This window comes from Charadrius vociferus, unplaced genomic scaffold (assembly GCF_000708025.1).
Source record: "Charadrius vociferus isolate BGI_N301 unplaced genomic scaffold, ASM70802v2 scaffold212, whole genome shotgun sequence".
Classification (NCBI taxonomy): Eukaryota; Metazoa; Chordata; class Aves; order Charadriiformes; family Charadriidae; genus Charadrius; species Charadrius vociferus.
This window is the reverse complement of record NW_009647223.1, coordinates 1520870-1543063: the sequence shown is the minus strand read 5'-3', so window position 1 is coordinate 1543063 and position 22194 is coordinate 1520870. Positions and strand designations below refer to the sequence as shown.

The window sequence follows — 22194 nt, the reverse complement described above, 5'->3', positions numbered from 1 at the left end:
AGGAATATGACTAAAGGAAACTGGGGTTCAGCTCCTATATTCAAAGGCTTTATTTCCCAGAACTGAGAGGAACCCCACTACAGTGCCGAGATGCTCCAATACATGCTGCACTAAAATCACCCTTCACAAATTATTTTGTCAGCCCAGAGGATTGCAAGCTGTATTCTAGCCATATTTCCTTCTTCTCTAGGCCACACACTGGCGTCCTTCTACAGGGAAGCTTATAAAGATGCAAGAGGAAAACTGACAGCATAAACAGTGTGTATTTGATAAAAACACTATCCAACTTTATCTACATAGAATAGATAGAAATGCATGCATTAGAAGTGTCATAAATGGAAAAGGCAGCATTTACCTGGAGTTGGTACTCAATGATATTTCACAGTGGTTACTTCCAAACATACAAAATTTCTATCTTAGTTACCACTGTATGGATGTCACTATTAAGTGGTGACTTTTTAAAGGCAGTCACTGCAGAAGCTATTTCAAATCTTTTACAGTAATAAACAAGCCAAAGTTTATGGATAAACACACATAAAGCTAAAGGTCTTATATACTGTCTGAAGATTGTTATAACTGTCAATTTGATACCTGAACGAAAATCTGAAGTTTTAATCAAAGAAGGGGTATATGCAGCCAGACTGCGCAGTCTCCAGAGAAAGCTGCTAGGTGCCAAAAGATGTTTAAAGAGGAAAGTATTAACAGTCTTGAGCTTTTGTAAGTCAAACTGCTTCTACTGTAGCATTATTTTCTATAAAGAAGAGAGGTTCATAAGGAAATGTTTCCTATCATTATAAATACTACAGTTATCTCCAGAAAAATACTTGGATAAAAAACAAAACAAAATAAAACAAAACTCCCTCCCCCCCAAAAAAAAACAAACACAAGAAAACAACAAAAGTAGCAACAACAAAGTTTCTTCCCAATGCTTAACCATAAACCGTGTGAAGTCACCTGCTGCTATTGGCACACCTTAATTCAGAAGAGTATAGGTAAGATGGAGCCAAAAGTCAAACAGCAAAAACACCACACAAATATAAAGGGATCCAGAGTAATAACAATGTAATGCATGAAGGACCGGGCAAAGAGATTATACTGAGGATTTAGTGTATAACTGTCAAGCACATGGATTCCTGGAAGAACTGCAGCCCACAGTTTTGGTTCATGATATAACAACAGCATAACCTTTTCTAGTAGAACAGAGGAATACTGAGTAATATATTTATAAAATCTTAGTGATGATAACTCAAGGAATGCCACTTTTAAATGGTTGTCCTTCTGTGAGTATCTTTGCAAGTCTGAACAATGAGAAAGATTTGATAGTGACTTATACCTACAAGCAAACACAGGAAGGCAACAAAGCAAAAAAAGGACAGAAAAAAATACTAATATAAAGAAAAACATTGGCAACATCACAGAGAAGATGAAATGCTGGTTATTTTACTTTGCCTATGTCACTTTAAAAGACTTTTCATGAAGACAATAATTAAGGAAAACTGATACTGCTGATCTGCTGGAACAATTGGTTTGCCTGAGTTCCACCTGTTCACTTTAAACCTCCTTCCCTTCTGCTACTCTGATCCACTTTTAGAGAAATCATTACCCTTTTCCTATTAGACAATGCTTTAGGCTGAAAACAGAGGAAGTTAAAATCTCAGAGGAAGGTGAATAATTACTACTTTCTCAAAACCAAGTCCTAAAAAAACACTGTGAAAGTGCCTCCACATTTGGGCGCCTATAAACAGGAGACAAACACAATCACTAGTCTCATAAAACCTCTATGCTGTAGCACATTAAGAAGTCGGTCTTTGCTTAAAAGGGTATTTCCTTATGAAGAATTATTTTCATTTTTGCCAAGTTATGCTCACTTATAAAATAAATGACTAATATGATATTTTATTTTCTCTAGACATATTAATGCAGATGGCTTCAGGAACCAGACTGCTGTTGAGTTATATTTAGAAAACATGAGGGAAAACAGACCAACATAGAAATTTCTATTCTGCTGGGGAAGACTTCATTTGAGACAGAAGCAATATGGCAACTATTCTTACATTCATGAATAAAGATCTATGTAAATTCCAGCTGTGAATTAGCAATCAATATTTTTAGAAAAAAAATATTGATTGTTAATTCTTATAACTTAGGTGCTGAAGGATGGGAAAATTTTCTAAAGTCAGTAATAATGGTATGCAACCCCAAAATTGAAGTCTCTTTTATAATGTAGTTACTTGTGTAGAACACTGTGTCAGAGGCGTACAGAGGCGATATAGTGAACAGCACCGTTGTTCCACATCACTTAAAGATATGTAAGTAGCATCTTGGGAGCCCACACACACAGGACAGTGGAGTTCCCCCATCAGAGAAAAGTCTGCTCATAAGCTTACTACTATGATTAACACAGTGATGTTGCTAAAAGTCTAACAAAGAAACTAATTCAGCCTTCTGTAAAACAGGATTGATAACAGTTTGGTAGGATTGAGAGGCCTTCCTGAAAGCCATGTATTCCAAATATTTTTAAACTTTTCATCATACGTCAAGATAACAATAACTAGATAATTAATTAATATAATAAAAAAGGCAATAGACATTACAGTTAATGCCCATTCACAGTTAAAATAATTACTTAGCTTCACTCTCTCTCAAATTCTTTCTTGTAAGTAGGTATAAGGGTAAAATGAAAGGAAACAAAAAGCCACTGCCCTCTCACACCTTACCCAGCTGTAGAAGCTCAACCAGTATCTAGTATGCCAGATTTGAAATGGATGCATTTGAAACTGGGAAACAGATTACTATAACATCAGTCTGACTCAAGAGAGAGTTCTAAGGTTTAACAGCATGCTCAAGTTCATAAAGAATGACCTTTGAGGTCTTCAGATAGAAGGAATTAATTAAAACCTTAATTCTCTATCACACCATTGGGTTTTATATCCATTTGTTTAAGTCTCAGGTTCTTTTAATATCAGGAGCATAACTACACAATCAGAGAGAAAGAAAAAAAAAATAATCTAACACACATCAATAAAACTGTCCATAAAATTTAGCAACTCCAGCCATTTTACTTTTGTAAGTCATAGACTTACCTGTGTTCTAAGGTTACTGGGAAATAAATATTTTTATTTGGATTCTTGCTGGTTCTATTTGTTTGCTTTTAAATACAGAAACACAATCCAAGTGGGATAAAACTTGGCCCCTCCAGTGGTAGATGTTTGTTCCTACACTGGAGAGTTTGCACTACACTGCCACTGGTTCTGGAACCCCTTTGCTCACCAATGAGCTTCAGAAGTAAAGTTTGTCATAAAACACTGCATTTAGTGACAGCCATGCAATGTTTATCCTGTTTTTGTAGTGGCTTTTATATACATTTTAAAATTAATCTTTTGGAGAGTTTTTCAGATAGCAGGGGAGTCAGACTGTTGATTACCACTTTGAGACAAAAATTGCAGTTCATCTCCTTCAAGCACAAGCTCTTTGCCTTACTGCAACCGGGTCATTACAAGGGCTGGTAGCTGCTACTGCAAAATAAACAGCAACTGTAGCACTACATACCCCCCAGTGTGGAACCTCTTGTTATGCCATGTGTGAAGGAACTCATGATACTCTCAAGCAAAAATTAAAAGCCAAAGTTAACTTCTAAATAAATTGAATTGAATCTTAATTCAAATTTAAGCATTCTTTTTGTCTAGATAGTCACGGAGGACTTAAGTTCAAATAGCTCAAGACCACCCTAGTTCAATTAAAATCCTAATCATGTTTCCTGATAGTCAACAGAAAATGGAAATAAGTATTTTTTTTTGTCCAGAGTAATATCAAATAAAAAAAAAATCTAAAACTAGACTGATTTTTGTCTACAAAAGTACAGGAGAGATGTGACAGAGCACTTGTTCTACTGATAATATGTGATATAGTTAATACAAATAATTTTTCTTCCATTGCTATTTCTATTCTGCCACTGATTTCCACATACAATTGGAACACCTTTTTTTTTTCTTTTGTTTAAGACATTTGTTACTTTGTGCCACCAAGATCAAGCTCTCGCCCCAAAAATCAACACCTTTCTCCCTTCTCCCCCCCACCCCAAAGAAACTGGTTCAAGCTTCACTGACTTTTCCTAGGAGTAATTTTTTCACCTTACAGTTCCAAGAACCCACATGGTATAAATTCAGTAACCTTAAAAATGTTTAGTTTTGGTGCAAATGATAACTTGCATGAGTGCCTGCCTGCACCGGTGGCAGTAATTTCTGGGTTTTGTAGGAACTTCCTATAGCAGGCCACCACAAAGGCAGTAAATGACAAGGGTTGACTAAAACTTCCCATGCCAAGTAAATTATATCATAGCTTTTTTTTTTCCCCTAAAAAAGATTGCTTTCCCATCTTCCTACTTGGCCTCCAGTATATCTGGCCACTGTTCAATTTAGCACATTCAATTATTTAAAGCACCAGTTATATCTAGTTTTACAAATTGCTATACCGTTATATATTCTAAACGTAATACTTTGCAGCAAGGTAAACTTTCTAAAAATAATACCAATCATATCAAAAAAGTCTATGAAATCTGATTATTATAATAAAAGTACTTCTTAAACGTATCCTTAACTCAGGAATTGTGAATTTTAAATACATTAATTACTTTCTTTCATATATGCTACTCATAAGTCAGCTTTGATCTGCTAAAATAACATACAAAAGGCATTCTTTTCCCTCTCAAGATTTTTATTTCTGCATTATAAACAAAATGTTTCTTTTGTTAGTATTTAAAAATGACATTAAGATGACACAGCAAAGTGGTGTGGGTGAGAATGTGTGGGAAGCTGATCAGAAGCACAACGAACTTCTTGGATGTTCAGAGAACAGCTGATGCCTCAAGGGAAATTTGGAAAAAATATTCTGCATAGAAAGAATTCTGCCTATATATCACATTTTATCTTTCTCTCCTAAGGTTTTTTATCGCTGAGAATATCTGCTGGAAAACAGATTTTGTCTCTTGATGTTTGTCTAATCTGCCACTTACAACTGAAGACATAATCCTGTTTATGACATTACCATTAGTTCCGATGGAACAGTCCCCCACCTCCTAGCTATATTCAATTGTGCAGACTGAAGCCAGGATGATCGAAAGGACACTGTTCAGCAAACCACTTACAAGCTTAACTTCTAGCACACGTTTATGTCTTAAAGGATATGTGTCCTCAGCAAATGAAGATGTGAGGACAGAACATATAGAATTTCTTTTTTTATCTTGGTAAGCACTCAGGTTGCCGCTATTGCTGCAGTCCGTGTCATGATATAACAGCAGTGCCAGCTAGATTAAGGCCAACGGTCAGACATTTGCACACAACAAATTCAACTTCATATTTTTTGTTTGTAAACATGCTTACACTTGCTGAACCATTGATCCTCAACCATTTTACTGTATCAGCCAGAATAAGCGTAACAGACCTGGGGAACTGAATGAGTGGGAACTGTTCCACACGCATACAAGGGGAAGAGGGAGAAACAAGCTCTGCAGTCAAGCCAAACTGACAGAAGTCAATGAACAACAAACAGTAAGAACAAGCCGAAACAGTGGAGAAACAGATCAGCTGTGATGAGGAGGGGTTTGCACTTCACCTATGTTCAATACAAAGAAGTCCACGAATGCATTTCAGCTTTCATATATGCATTATTTGTGTTCCTGTATTATCCAACATTGTTGCAGTCAAATTGCAAGTAAAAATACGACAGGAAAATTCATGAAGGGTATGCAAGTCACAAGGGCTGACTTAACCCCAGGAGATTACCCCTCCCCTAGGTTCATTCTATAATCAATAAGAAAAAAGGGCTGTTTTCAAAATGCAGAATGGGCTCTGTCTGAGACACGCTGCCTGCAATACTGTGGACCCAACCTAAACTAGAGACTGAGCAGGTGGGAAGGAACAAATTATGTCATGGTTTACCACTCTACAGTAAAAGAATACAGTAGCCTCTGAAAACAGTCAGAGGGGAAGCTTACAACTAGACTATTGCACAAGGAAAAAAAGATTCTAAAGGCCACAATTCTCAAGAAAATATCATGTCTCTGTGCAAAACGCACACCAGAAGAATAGAATATAGCAATTAAAATACAATCTCAGATGTACCTTTTTAAGACAAATATAAATAAGCCCTCGGTTATACAGCAGGCACTACAAAGCAAATGAATGTTTCAAATTTCAAACCAACTATACATTTCATAGATTTGATACTACTGACAATTCAAGAGCAGAATGATGATTCAGTTAAGGGTGCATTAACATAAGATGGAAGTTATGAGTAAGAAGTGATATATTTAAAATGGAACTGTATATTTTTCTTTTTAAAAATTCACAAGACCTTTATCAAGTAAGACTGTATTAAGATACAGAAATGCTGATTTACAAAACCCTGTCCATTATATACCTTCACCTACCTTTCTCAGTTAAGTTTTCACTTATCTCTTCCTTAAAAAAGGAAGGCGAGGGGAAAATTCAAGTACATATTCTACTTATGTAGCCCAAACAACAACAGTAGCAGCATGTGGTTTCTCTTATAACAAATGACACATTATATTTTGTATTTATATATTTACCAAAGAAGCTAGTCATGTAGCCATATACACGGGCATTCTCTTCTAGATCTTTGCAATGACACAAGTTTCTCCACCCTACAAATATATATAGATAGTACCATGTTGTTCATGTTTGGACTTAGCCCTGGATGCCAGGACAAGTGACAGGAATCATCATTTAACTTTACCTTCCATTACAAAAGGTTAAACTACTGTGGTTTGTTACTTGTTTTGATGACCATTCAGTTGTTTGGAGTAAGTTCTAAAAGGAACAGAAAATCTAAAACTGGACAATTGCTTCCTTACGCTATCACCTCATTGGTTTCCAGTTTCCTAGTGTGGCAAACTGTATCCCAGGGCTAAAAATTTCAAAGCCAACATGTTCTTCTCTTCTGCCTCCCTGTACCCAGAGACATGCCTGCTAAGTTCTTAATCCCTTTTCTAGCTTTTCCTTTGTATAAATAGACATTGTTCTTCTATTTGTTTTACTTCTCACAGACCTTATGCACAGAACAGTGCAATTTGCTGTTCCTCACCCACCTTAGGATTTCCGAGTGAGAATTCTGCTCAAAAGGAAAGCAGTGAAAGACACAGAGACCTAATAACCATGGACTTTATTTGGAGAACAAGCATAGAAAAGGTCTTGATTATTACAAGCTTCTGCAAAGTAGGTTGAGCTTTTGGCACAAAATACAAACATACATGAAGATCTGCCCTGATACTAGGCTTACATCTTTCACCTGATCTTAAAAATTAGTAGACGGAAAGCTGCATTCAAAAACACTCTCAACAGTTCCAAACCTCACCCCCAGTGAGTAACAGCAAAAATAAGTACTCTCTGTTAAGTGACTTCTGCTTCACTAATGAATGGTGACCCCAAGATTTACCAGTTCACAGCTTCTTACCAGAGTACTCAGAGATTGTTTTTGTCTCATAGTTTAAAAATAAATAAAAACCGGTTCTTGTCCAGCTAATTCTGACATAGCTTCCATGAACATGCCCCTAATTTACCCCCTAAATCCTGCTTCTTGCACAGCAGGAAGGCAGAAAGCCTTCACAAACAACAATCTGCATTTGCCTCCCTGCTTCTTTCTGTAGGGGCAGTACCTTGGAAATATGCAACAGGAGAAATAAGGAGAAACAAAGGAGTTTCACCACCGTGGGACAAAAGGGGCTGCTTGATGGTAACCACACAAATGTGCCACCTCAGAATTTTTTGTCCACTTCGCTTTTAAATTATACTTCTGTGATGTACTGAGTGAAAAAACCCAAATATGATTTCTGTTATACCTTCAATAAAACATTTATAAATTACTCACTGAAAGATTTCAGTGAGCCTTAAATAAAATCCTTGACCTTCCACTATGCTCTTAATAGTAGTTTAAACCCTCTGCCTTTCACATGCATTGGGATCTTTTTCCATGCTTCTTCATCAATTACTTCATGCAAGTCATCTTTTACAGAACATTTTTTCCTCCACATTTTAATGCTTTTTTACTATACTAATGTGTTTCTTCAAAAACTAAACAAAGACAGACCAACCATCTCTCTTTGCAAGGCAATTTGAGTCATTCACTTCTCTCCCAAGTGGGACAAAACATTTGAAAACTAAGGTTAGCCTTGCATTTTGAAGGTATCTTACACACATCTGAATCAACTGACACTAACAAAGACTTTCAAGGTTTGCCATTACAATTTGTGTGGTTTTGTGAGTTAAACTGGTTCATATCATTTACTTTCTTTCATGAGTTTGATATATTGCCTGCTGTTAATTCACAATAATCATACCTCATTCTCTCTACAATCTCAGATTTTACCAGAGTGCATCTTATAAATACTTGGTTATGACTTCAGCTAGGATTCTATTCTGTTGTCAGAACTGATGTTAAGTTATGCTTACAAATACAAGTGATCCCTAAACATGGGCTTCCAAAGCCATAGCACGTAGGTTGAAGTATCTTCCATGATTACTTGTGGACATTCTTTCACTTCATCACTTACTGCATGTTCCTATATGCTAAGGTTTAGTATCTAAATATATCAAAACGGGGGATCTCAAATATAAATAGTCATTGTTAATATAATATTTCAAGCTCTTTGGAACACTATGCATGTACATATTTGCATATGAGGTATCAAATTCCAATACCTCTCAAAAATTTGTCTGGATGCTGAAACTCTATTATTTTCCACTCCTATTTCAACGTGAGGTCTTACATACATTATGTTCTAACTTCCATTCTGAAATAAAAGTTCCATAAATATATTGAAAGACTCCATAAAGAATATATTCTTAATTTATTATTGAAAAATACATGAATAACTCAAAAATCTAGAAATGGGGTGGCCCTGATAAAATACATATACATTGCACTAAAACCTCAAGATCAGTAGTAACTCAGAAGACAGTCTAAATGAAAGTTCTCCTGAAACATAAGTAGATGAGATATAAGACGATTCCAGAAGCAAGACTGCCTTCAAGACACCGCTGTGCAAGTCACCACTTACAGACGGGAATTAACTGCAACAGTAGCAAAAAGGCCCTTATGTCCTCAATCGCTGACAAGACCCAGTGTCATTCACTGAAACTGAATTGCCAATTCCTCAAACACAGCCATGCCCGACAGACTGCCCTTCTCCTTAAACTGATTAAAAAAAAACAAACAAAAAAAACCCCAAACAAACCATTACACACACACCCCACACCACCCTTATATTAGTCTCAGCATACTCAATGCTAGCCATGGAACATACCTTTTGCTTACACTGACACAACCATTAAAAAAATATAATAAAATCAACAAACCCGACACAACAAACAAACCCGACACAACAAACAAACAAGCAAAAACTTTGTGTCAGCATGTCTGCAAAAGGAATAACGATGCATCCCAGAAACTCCAGCCACAAATACTGATCAATATAAAACCCTTACATTTCAAGGCAGGAAGCCTCTTTCCCCCAGAAAGACATATACAGTATTAACTGCAACAAAATCAAAGCCACCCTTACATTTCTGATCTCAGTGAATTCAACCCATGGGACACACCATTTTATCATTTCATAAAAATAAGGAGCCATGAAGTGACACTTCCAAAGAACCACAGCACGTGTATTTCAAGAAGTTTCTCAGAAAGGAATATTCTTGCAGAAGATGATTGGTAAAATCAGTAGGCATTTAACAATGCAACCACCATATTCGTGATATCTGCCCAATAAGCACCAGAATCACTTGACTGTAGAATAGACATATGCTGGAAATAGATGTGCTAGAGGTCTCAAATACATACTGAAAGTAAGGCTGAAATTGTAAGGTATAGTTTACACATTAATAACATATGCAAATTGCTAAATTTTTGTGGTCTTCCCTAATGTACTGACCACAGTGTCTGATAAAGGTACTAGACTGAAACAAGATTCATACCTCAATAGTTTAAAAAAAATAAATAAACAAAAATCAGTTAAACTATAATCTGAAAGAAAAGAGAAGAATCACTTTTAGGAGCAAAATTACTCTCTTCCCCATTTCAGGCCACAGTATAGGTTCTCTATTGTCAAAAAAAATTACTCCCAGGCCACATCCAGCAACCTAATACAATCACACAGCTAAACACCATTACCTTGATGATGCAGCACATAAAAACTTAGACTTGAGTCCTTCCAGGTTCATGAATGCAAAAAATGTTTAAACTGTGCAAAATAATTTCTTGTGACACATTCCTGTATGACTACAGGTACCACCATAGCTAAATTAAACAATTTAATAGATGTAAATACTGCCACTTAACTGCTGGAATGACTTTTGCTCTTATTGCTTTCATACAGCTTGCATACCTGAATATAACAACTATCCAAAACATAAAATAAAGTTTGTTTTCATAAACTGAATGCCTCATAAAATTCCATGCTGCAATACTATAGGACCAGAACTACTTCCATATGTGTTCTCAGGTCCCCTTGTTCAAGATTTTGCCTTTCTACCTTCTCAAACCAAGCTTTCCTCCTTGTCACCTGCTTTCTAACTTGGCCTAAGGAAATAAAAAACAGCAATTAAAGAAATGTGATCTTGCTCTGTGTCTACACAGAGAAGAATGTCTGGTTTGTTTGGTTTTTTGATGTTGCTTTTTTGTTTTCTTTTTTTAAACAGCTATTGTTACTTAAGCTCAACTGTAGTTTTCCTTACCTTAAAGAAAATGAAAAAGGTAAGGAAAGGATAAAGAATACATTTTTGAGGCGGAAAGATTTCAAGGCAAAAGCAAAATTTAAGGTAAATACTCAAGTGATGCAAAAATAATTTGACTATTCTGTTGATATGTTACAACACTATTTTCCTGATTTGCCCATCACATATACAGAATTATTTTCCAATTTGGAGAAAACAGTTTTATTTCAGGCTTGAGTAAGCAGTCTGCCATTTATCATCTGAGCTATGAAACAGCATTAATTTACATATTAACAGTACATTAATAGTATTAATCTATAAAAGTCTATTTAATATTCAGTTCCCCATTACTTAAGACAGTGAAATGCAGATAGTGGCTCACCCCTTTTTTTCATAATTAAGGCTACCCAAACACAGTTCCTTCCCATTTAAGACATCATTCAAAATAAACAAAGATTTCTGTTTAGAATGCTAGCTGTAATGAAGTCCTGTATCTGTGATGTGGGACTTCTGCTGTGCATTTCTCACTCCTTTCTTTTCTCCCAGGGTAGGATCAACTAGACCTATAAGCTTTCCAATGAAATCACAGTGGTTCTTTAAGAGTAACAAAATCATCAATTTCAGCCCTCCAGTATTTGTATTACTAAAAGCTTTGGCTAATATTTGACCTGACTCTCAATGCTGTGGTTTCAACACATTACTTTCAGTAAGACATCCAGCAGTTCTGAATAGTAAATTTCAAAGTGGCAGAGGTAGACACAGACTCACACCAGCCAACAGTGACATGTTTCTTTTGACAGCAGATGTTCCTCAAGCACAGAACTCTGAGAAACGGTTTTCAAAATCCAAACAGAAATTTTACTACTGAGTTACAAACAGCCACAAGCATACAGGGATTCACTTCTAAGATGGTGATGTAAGAATGGTGCTTGTACGTCATTTGTCAAGGCACAGGAGAGCATGGACACAAAAGGCAGAAATAAACCCAACCAAAAACAACAAAAAAAAAACCCACCAAACACCACAAAGCTGTGATACCTTATTAGACAGGAACTGAAAAAAGTGGAAGTATTATTCCCTCCAACTAAATAATATTTTGGTTCCTAACACCTATAAAGATAAAAAGCTCATGTATACCGCAGTCAATACATTATTAACTATAATGATAGGATAACCAGTTTTTAAAAAATATGCTTTTTCCAATATAATTTGCTAAAGGGTACTGAAAGGAATAAATGCAAACTATTTAAAATTAAAAAAGAAAAATTAACAATAGTTTTGCCTACCATCAGTACTACATGCTCCATTTGAAAATGTTCTTTGGTATGAATTATTTAGTGAGAAAACACATATGCATATTCTTTGTTTTCAAAAAGTTTAACTCAAGAGATAATTTAAATTACATATAATAGGACATACTTCCTTATAAAAACAATTTACTTCCCCATAAAACTGATTAAACCAAAACCTTTTTGTATACAAGAGCAGCAATTTTGATTGAAATCTCTCATTCTGAATCTTTACTAAATAATTGCTGCCTTCACGCCTTAACAAAACTGTTATATAGTCAGCATATTGTTGTAGCATAGATGTCTATCTAAAATGTTAAATGCCATGTCAGAAGTTCGTATGTCATTGTGTTCTCAAAAAGTCAATTCCATTAAAAAGTTAATCAAAATTTAATTCTACACTTAAGATGTTGCATTACCATCTACCTTATCCAAGATGATTTTATGATTCAGAACAAAAATGATCAATTTAATTCATTTAGCTCAAAATAAAAAAGGATGCCAGAAAGATATTGATGTAAACCGATGTCTTCCATTTATCAACTGGCAAAGTTTGGCCCTGGTAGGAACCGCAAGTGTCCTAATGCTGCCTCACCAACACATTAGGTTATGGTACAGACTCAAGCCTCAGAATAAAAAAGTACACTCTTCCTGACTGGACTCGACTGGTGTTCGGACTTTCTGGCCAATAAAAACTACCAAGTACCTCCATTCACTTCAAAAGAACACCTACTGCACAGCAACAGTTTTGGAGACTACTACTCTGTCTCCACTCACACTTAAATATCTGAGACATTAGAGGAGTCATGTTGTATTGCTTTTCAAGTAATTTAAGTTACTCACAAATCTTCTGTGAAAACAGGGCAGAAATAGCCTCAGTAGAAAAATCAGCATCAGATTTACCCATTTTAAGACTTCAAAACAAGTCTCACGTGGGACTTGAGCTCACAAAAGCATTCTGCAAAGCCTATGCACAAAGGTGGGTACTTTTAACTGCATTTTTGAACACAGCCAGTTAACTAGAATTATTATGGATTTCTCTCCAAGTGGTCACCAGTGCTACATAATAGTAGATCAATGAAAACTGTACTTATTTCTAGGCATTTACACTGGCAAGAATGGTTATAGTTAAGGGTTTCCTGGCATTTCCATTACAAGTCTATTTTTTAGGGACTTATACATCAGCTATAATAATATATTTTGACTGAAACTTGATACGAAAAGTCTCAGCTATGCTTAACTCAGTAAACGTTCCTACACTTTTGAAAAGGCTTCTTTAAAACTGAAAAAAGAAAGTAATTTTGCAAGTAATTTTTCTATGTACTTCAGTTGTTAAGCATTTTATCCTGAGCAACCTGAAGTAGCATATGCTACAAGATACGAACATTACATCTAATTCTATTAGGGATGGAATTCCTAAAAGCATCTTCCATTGCAAAACGTCAGTCTAGAAAGAGCAACAGGACAGTATAACAGATTGAGCATTCACATAAATTTTAGGAAGATTTCAGACTCATTAAAAGGCTTCTTTGGTCATTTCTGCACTTACATGATTAGTGAAACAATGATGCAATTAGTTGTAAAATGCTGCTTTTCATTTGTAAATATGATGTGCATATTTGTTTAATCCTATTTCCTTCTTCCCTGTATGTTATCTAAAAAAATAAATCATTTCATAACAAGGAATAATAAAAGAGTTACACTCCTAAATTATTTAATTTAGAAACTCAGTCTACTGGACCTTCAAACTAATTTTGGTTTACCTAAATTTTATGACTTCTTCAGTGCACATCTTGTCAAACATGGATTAACATTGTTACCCTGACACCCCTGAGGGAGCCAACAGAGCCTAGCGGGTCAGCAGTGCTTGAAAGAGAAAAAAAAAAATTCCACAACACTCTACAAATCCTCTGAAGCCACAGGGTCTATTAACTCAAAAATACAATTTATAAAAGAAACAAATATGGATTACACAATGAACTGTAACAGCTCCCGGACTACTGGGTAATAGCTGTTATGCAAATGACAACATGTATTTACCCTTATGGACCGTAAGGAACTAAGGATATTTCACTACTTTTGCTAAATGGATGCAATTAAGTATGTATACTTTTTTAAAAATACCTTTTTAAAGGTCTATACAGAGGACATACAAATTTGAGCACTAATTTCACTCAGTTGAGCAGAAAGGATCTCTGTTCCAAGTATTAAAAAACAATTTAAAGTTCCATTAAAAAAAAAATTAAAATTAATCTAGAATAGCAATTAAGACCAGATTTCCAGAAGGGCTGGGCATCCATGGCAGCGAATAGTTTTTTCAAAGGGCTTCACTATCTTATTCAGATGCTTTATTATTACATGTTTTAATAGGTAGTTCTCACTGAGGGAAAAAAAAAAGCCTTCAGTACTTTGAAAGCAACAGGAACTTCTGGCTACTTCACAGCTGCACGCAATGGAAGAATTTGAATGAGAAACACTTCTGAAAATCTAAAACCCAAGAGTCACAGTTCTTAGACATCCCAAATATATGAAAACCAAAAAACTTTTCTGGAACACCTTCTTCTCATTTCAAATGGGTTTGGCATGACCTTTACCTAACTCTATGCATTCTGCCCCATTTTTCTCCATGGGTCATTTAAATAAATAAAAAAACCATTTAGGGCATTTCGCACATTCGGGCCCTTTGCCCTACGTCAATCCAAAACAACTTTTCAAGAAAATTGTCCGTGATGACTCATGTCTGGAAAAGGTTACATTCACAAGTTTCTGTCATTTTGATTATTTAGTTTCCCAGTTCCCAAAGATCTGCACTACCCTTCTATTCAGGATGGAGCTGTTCCAGGTGAACAGGCATGTTGTTCCTACTTAAGCCCATTCAGACAGGTTTACAACATTTTAAAAAGTAGATAAAGCTAGTATGCTTAAGTTATGCCTAACATAACAGCAAGTCACGGCTACTGTAAGACAAAAACATTTCCAGCAAGAGAAAGGAAGGTAAAGGATGTATTGGCAGCCTTTCATAGGTTAATTCATGACACGAAAGACCTCTGTTCCTGCTCCTCTGCCACCTGAATACTTCCGATCACAACCACCATAAGCTATCTAGAATAAGAGGTTCACTGCACCCAGGCTACCGTGCCAAAACTCACGACCATGGGAAAGACACATTCAAGAGCAGCAATCAGGACACTCAACTGTGAAAGAAAATTCTGGTTTTTAATCCATTTTCAGAGTTGCTTAGTTAATGGAAATGCCTATTCATTAAAGAAGAAAAGAAATAAGTAGTCCAAAAAGCAGGCACTGGAACACAGACTTTCCACTTCAAGCAGATGGATTTTTTTAATATGCATTCATTAGGGCAATATAATATACTACCCTTGTCCAAGGCCAAACTTCGTTTAATTTTTTCTTCCACTTGTTATAAGTTTACAGAGCTGAATTTGTCTTTCAGCACAACCACAATGAATCAGTGGTTTGTATATCGGGAAAATCAGTGGAAATACTCTGAACTGCCATATCTACAACAGCACACATGTGAAATGCAAAATGCATCTCTCAGAAGGGTTACTTTTTTCCCCACATAGCTAAATTCTTACTACTTGAAAACTAACAAATGATTCCCTCTCTCAGTAGTAACAGAAAAAAAATTAACAGGATTTAACCTTGATGGAGATACGCAAAGAGCTGCTCAAAATAGACAGAAAAAGCACAGTCTCCTTGGTGTTTTAAGTCTGGGGACATGGGAAGAGCACAGACTCGAAATGCTTTACCTGACCTGTGATAACCTATGTTTAAATATGATCTACAAATTCTATATTCAGTTGCACACATGTCAACCTACTGAATGGTAAATGCCTTTTAGTAATTCAAACAGAAATTTTCATTTTGATTGGGAAGTATTTACACACTTATTTGCAAAACTCATACAAAAAGGAAACATGCAGTAGATGTGATTCCAAGTTTGAGAGAATCTTTGCATTGATTAGCTAATTTGAAAATACTTAGCCAGATAATTTGCATGCGAAGATCTTCATAGGCAAAACCTATGAAGTGAGAGCACTGCTATGTCACAACATGGCCTTCAGAAAGCTAAGACTATAACTGTAAATGTGCCCACAATATCGCTATTCCTACAAGGCTTGTATTATGCTAGCCATTGTATGTCCATTGTACATAGCATTGCTGTCAAAAAATGTGAGCAGGGTGGGAATCCCTGTAGAAGCATAGTAAGAATAATTACAATAAAGCACAAAAGCTGCTTCAGTCCTGTTTATCTTTTTGTCAACCCACAGTATACCTACAATTTTAATGTAATTATGCAGATTCATTTATTTTTAAATTACAGATTGCATCCATCCATAGTAGCCAATTTTTCAGTATTAATAACTCAAGACATTTGACTGTTTCTAAAGTTAACTCTAAAGACAAACAAGATGCTATCTTCCATTACTTAAAAGAGGCATTTCAAAAAATACCTCATGGATGAGCACCCTCCTTTGAAATAAAGGGACTGAATCTTGCATAGCTAATTCACACAAACACTTGCAAAGACCTACAGCATTAACCACAGAAGTCTACAAGGAATCTGGATTGCTTCTAGAGAAATAAAAGAATTATTACTATAAAAGACTACTTCAACAGGGTTGAATACTAAAAGCTCTGTTACAAACCCTACGCAGGGCTGCATGGGGTATGAGGATAAAAAAAGGGAGGGAGGATAATAAGGACTTGGTCATGGTGCACTGACAGACTTTAGAGTCACTAAGAAGCACAAATATGACCATTGAAATAGCTTAAATTTGTGCCAAGTTTGTAGAGCACAAGGTAAAAATTTTTCATTCGACTACATGCCTCATCTATAAAGATTTTATGTGATTTTCAATAGAGAAGTTATGAAATAAAGCAGCCTATAGTAGAAGCTAACAAAGTACACTTCACATTCATTCCCATCCTTTAGCACCAGGACACTGCTCACAAAACATATTAAAGATAAATATATCTTTTCTTCTATGGCAGGAGCCAAATTACTTAAATATTTATAGGTCAAGGCTTTCTAAAAACAAGACGGCAATAGTTATTAATTCAGTTGTACAAATCATCTCCAAGGCAATCTCTTTAAATTACTGACAACCATCCCGCGGTCTGCCGAAGTGATCCCTTTGAAAAATCACCACCACCAATGAAACAAGAAGATTTTCTACTGATTAAAGTGTTGCAACACTGTAGCACACGAAAAATGCAATCCAATTAACAAACCATTTATATTGACCTTAAAAAGAAACAAGATGTCATGCTTCTAGATATATATAATATAAACACACATAATCTATATAAATATACTTATTACTGCTTCTGAACTAGCTTATAAAGGTAGTTACAAACTTACTACATTCCTGCATATATGATCTGGAGAAATCATTTCATATTGTGGCTACCTATATTCTAGCAAAGCCAACATGAAAACTTCAATCCACAGGTAGTGTGGAATATAGGAATACTCTTTCTGGTCCCCAAGAATAAGCATTTTAATTGAATGTGAGAGCTCCGAGTTATTTTTTACATACCTTAAAGCTAAGAAAGGAAAATGCATAAATTAGAGACATGCAATAACAAGAAATGGAAATACATACTAATGTAACTTACTCCAGTTCGAAAATAAAGGTCCTGTGATGTTATCCCAGCCAATAACTGAAGGAACAGTTATTACAGGGCTTTCAGTAAAAGAAGTTCTCCCTTCTAAGATATACATCCCCTGCTCTGCATTCACAGGAGTCTCTGTAGACACTTCCATGTAAGTCAGTAGTGTACAAGCACAATAAATAGGCAAGAGCCAAATTCAAACTGTTCACCAAGAAATGTGATTTTGTGTGAAAAAGCCTATGCATCTATGACACAGGGGAAATCACAAAACCAAAGGTCTCTAGCAGCAGGAAGTATTTAGGATTAGGGAAGCAATGTCTTCCCAATACTTCTAATATTTCCTTTTCAATGCATTTTCAGTTCTGCCCTGCCCTTATTCTCTCTACGGATCACGTACAGCTAACATGTACAACTAGAATGGATCGACAAAAGAAGATATTGCTGACAGGAACCATTTTCCTCACCTGTTTCTGTACCAGTGTATATAGGACAATTTTTCCTGTTTTATGATTTTCTTTCTCTTCATTTTTCTTTACCAGGACTTTTCCCCTGAGTTTTCTTGTTTGGAACAGCTCCATCCTATTTCCTTACCACTTAACCCCCATTTCTTTTCTATATCACAAGCCATCTCTTCCCTTTTCACACATAATGATAATTGCTGCTACTTGTAACCACACAACTCCTGTTGTTTTCATAATCTAAACCTATGTCTCTTGAGCTTCTAAGAAAACCAGTAGCGGGTCTCTATTATCAAAAGCAAATGAAAGTCAGAGGCTATCAGCAGATTACAGCTGTGCCTCTTTTTTAGACTGAGAATATTCTGATCTATGAATATTATACTTAGTATTTTATGCAACTTTGGCATGTCTTGAATATAGGAGTGAAATATAATATAAAAAGCCCTTTTTTTTCAGCTTTGAAGTTATTAGGTTCTGTTGTGTAAAACTTGGCATACACTAATAAGTAAACCTTTCCCTGATAGATAACAGCTCCTTTCTTTCTCCAGCTCCCACTCGATGGAAGGATTATGCACTCAGTCAACCCTAATGGCTCACACTAACACAAACCAATCTATTGTATCTATTTTACTCCATGTACACATACTGAGTCCACGTGCCAAAATCTGTACAATGATAAGCAAGCAAATACATTAAATTAAACTGTTCAGATTCTTCTCTGCAGACCCCCAAAGACTCACAGCATGAATAGTTATATTTAATTAAATATACAATCTATTACCTCTAAAAGCATATATTTCCTGGGTAAAAGAAAAAAATAAATATATCTCTCTCCCTATGGAACATTTCTTTCTCTTTTCAAGACATCCTGTACCAGAATCCCAGAATAGCCACAGACCAAGGAAGAGGGAAAAAAAAAAAAAAAGTGTTGACCTATTTAATAAGGAATAAGCCAAGGCATTGACAACCACCACATGACTGACATTACCCTTAGAAATCCCCAGGTCTTATCCAGATAGATCAAATGCACAACATGTTATACAGATTCTTTGGTGGTGTCTAGGGAAGAAAATTTATTTATGTACTTCTTAGTGAATATGTACCATTTTTTTAAAACACTTTATGAGGGAACTATTGGGAGGAAAGGGGAGAAAATTAGAATGGAAAACAGTCTTAGTTGCTGTGTTGTCAAGGGGTCTACTCTAATAATTAGCTAGGGAGATGAAAATGTGGAAATGTGACAGCCCAGCTAGCATTGGTTATTTAAAAAATAAATAAATAAAAAATTTTAAAAATGAAAGAAACTATTAAGCTATCTGGAAATACTATTTTACAATGAGTGGTTAGTACTAAGGAAAAGGAAGCTAAGAAGAAAGTTCAAGTACAGTAAGAAACACCTGGAAACTATCTTGAGAACATTGTATTAGACTCACTGCAATATAGCTAATCTTATGCAAGATCAAATTCATTAGCCCAGGAAAACCATTTTAGTGGTTCTCACACCTCTCCATGTTTGGTTTCCATTGTTACCCAAGTAAGGGAAACCTTAAGAAAATCTACAGTGTAACTAGCATAAAGCATACACTCAACAGTACTGCAGGGCCTGGTTCAGAGAGGTGAGTGGAATTAGCCATAATCATTACTGCAGTGCATAAAATCATTACCTGATGTATATTATTTCTTTGCAAAACACAAAAAAAATAGTCCAAATAGTCATGACACTTGTCAACAACCACATATGCCTGAAGCTCTCACTGTTCTCATGTGCATTCAGTGGATTCCCCAGAGCTGTAAAGAATTATGTTCACAAGTACCAGTACTTAGAAAGCATTTTCAAAAACTAAGATTTATGCCAGTTCAAGGTTCTGACTACAAAAGATCAAAACAGCTTACAGTTTTGACTCCGTTGCATACAAGAAATATTTGGAAGGCAGGTGTTACTCTGAGTTTGTTACAATGTGAAGTATTTGTCTACTCTTTAAGAATTCAAAGTGAACAATAATATTCTTGAACATCCTAAAGGCACATTTACTTTCTAGAACAGTGACTCTAAATTATCCTGTTCAACAAAGTAAAAACTTCATGATTTAATTCATGACACTGGAGACTACAGGCCTTCTGCCTGTAGAGTGGCACAAGTGTATGTGGTAGTGGAATCTGTGAAGACTGGAAGAGAAATGTAAGGATGATAATTTTAAAGTAAGTTAACATTGGAATTTACAGAAATGATCTCACAGTAAACACCTATGATCGTTTAGCCTTCCTCCCAGGGCAAAAGTTTGATTCCATTAACATTAATACATGACCCCAGGCGATGACTTGCCTTTATCTCAAGTGGTGACTGCCATGATTCCAGGCAAACCAACAGCAAGCCCACAGCTCAGCAAATAAGTCCATAAATGAGAAAGATTCTTTCTGTGTCTCTCATTATCTCAGAAGGTTTTGCATCAGCTAGCATCCAATGGTATTCCTCCTGGTTTCTAGCCCAAATTCTAGTGACTTCGCAAAGAAAAAGTTAAGTACCAACTATTTTGTTGTCTGCTTGCATGTCTCTCTGCTCATCTATTTCAGGCCCACCAGGGCACATAAGTACTTGTTATGCTATGGAGATTATTGTAAAATGAACTGTTACACATTACATTTTGCAGTTAAGGAGATTAAGAAAATAATCTGGGTTTGGAATCTCTTCCGAAACTGTAAGTGAAAAAAAAAAAATATGCAAAATGAATGCCTGGTTTTAAGAAATAGGTAGCTGCTTAGAGTAAAATAAGCCCAGATCTTAAATGCTTTACGCAAATGTGTGGGACAAAATTGCCTATAGATTCCCCTGCTCTCCCCTCCGAGTTCTGCAGATAGTCTTTTTTCACAAAGGTCAAACATTTCCTTATAGAAACACAATAAACTGATTACAGAATAGTATTCAGTTCTATAGTTAGTCTCCAAGTGTCAGATCACAATACAGTTACAGTTTCGGAAGAGATTCCAAACCAGTTTTCCTGGTATCTTGAAAAAGAGCAGTATCGAGCTCTCTGTCATCAAGACCTCCCAGTCTCACAGTACAACCACCAGTAATGTCATCATCAAATCAGGCCAGGGGTCTATTTTACATTATGAGAAAACCCCTGTACATCACACAACGCACCCAGTTTGAAAACAAATTTTTGCCAATTCATTCAGCATAACATGTCTGAGAACCCAAAGATGCCACTGAGGAATTAACAAAATATTTTAGTAGTAGAATGATATTAATAACTGATAACTTTCAAAATACTATTTTTGAATGCATCATTACCGCTACAACAGTATCCCTAAAATCACATTTGTATTTAGAGAGAGGTTTCCTTACAACTTCAAGAATAGCAGAAAGTTTGTTGCAAACAATAAACTTCTACCACTAATAACAAATATTTCACAAACCCACATTTATTTCCTATCAGTTACTGCTACGATGCTTCAGTGTCTTTATTTTATCCTTCTTTTATAAACCCCTAAGTGTATTAAGCCAAATTCTGTGTCCTTAACCAAGCAAGATATAAGTTAAGATAAAAATTTCAAAACTTGACCCCAAACATTTCAAATAAGAAAAGTGTTATAACAGTTCGCTCTAAACCAAGAACAGCTTCTACAGTATGAATGTGAGACTCCTCCAATTTTCTCTACACTTCATTAGTCTCCAGGTAATGGAAGCAAAACACAGAAAGTGTTGAGTTACTGTGCTGTGAACAAATTCAACATTTGAGCACACTCAGTTCAAATGATAAACTATCTAAGTGAGAGAGACAAACGTCTTGAAAAGTTAAACTTGTAAAATCATTGACTCAGCCATGACCATCCAAAATAGTGTTAGGCCACAAAAGAAAAAATGGTAAGCTTTGGATACACACAGAAGTCAAAACTGCCTTTTTTTTTTTTAATTGAAAGTGCACTGCTAAAACAAAACAACAAATTACCAGTATCACAACAACAACAACAACAACAGGCATAGAACCAGGTTATCGACTAAAACCTCGACTCCGTTTCCCCACGAACCCGAAGAGGCGGAGCCGGGGGGAGGCGCGGCCCCGCGGGCGGGTGCGCGGG

At 35.8% G+C, this 22194-nt stretch overlaps 1 protein-coding gene across 4 annotated transcripts in view; it reads right to left on the bottom strand.

Annotated features, from left to right (window-relative positions):
* GABRB2 (gamma-aminobutyric acid (GABA) A receptor, beta 2) overlaps window positions 1-22194 on the bottom strand; it is a 161292-nt gene that overhangs the window by 136317 nt on the left and 2781 nt on the right. The gene's annotated exons all lie outside the window — the stretch shown is intronic.